The sequence below is a fragment of the Pyxicephalus adspersus genome, chromosome 5 (assembly GCF_032062135.1).
Source record: "Pyxicephalus adspersus chromosome 5, UCB_Pads_2.0, whole genome shotgun sequence".
NCBI classification, from domain to species: Eukaryota; Metazoa; Chordata; class Amphibia; order Anura; family Pyxicephalidae; genus Pyxicephalus; species Pyxicephalus adspersus.
Genome location: NC_092862.1, coordinates 22,360,798 through 22,361,210, shown reverse-complemented (window position 1 = coordinate 22,361,210; position 413 = coordinate 22,360,798).

Sequence of the window (413 nt, the reverse complement as noted above, 5' to 3'; positions counted from 1 at the left end):
AGCCAAATATACATATTGAAGTTTGTGTTAAAACTGTATACAAACCTTAAAACTTTTGTAATTATTTCCTCTATTTAGATATTCATCTTTCATTAAAAGAACTGCCTGGTATACTCTACCAATATTACCACCAGGAATCTGCTCCACATCAGTAAGTGCAGATAGGAAACAGGTGATAAAGACTAGAGGATTTTAGCAGGACTAAACTTTTAAAAAAAGGAAATTGTTTACGTTATGCAGCAACATCATCCATTATAATACACTGGATAGTAACACATTGGATGAACCACAAAAAACAAGTGAAAATTAATATAAAATAGATTGGATCCTTTACAGAAAATACCTAAGTAAGAGCTGCCCCTTGTATATACCCCATGTACACCTGTTTATCCATCATCTATATATACAGAAGA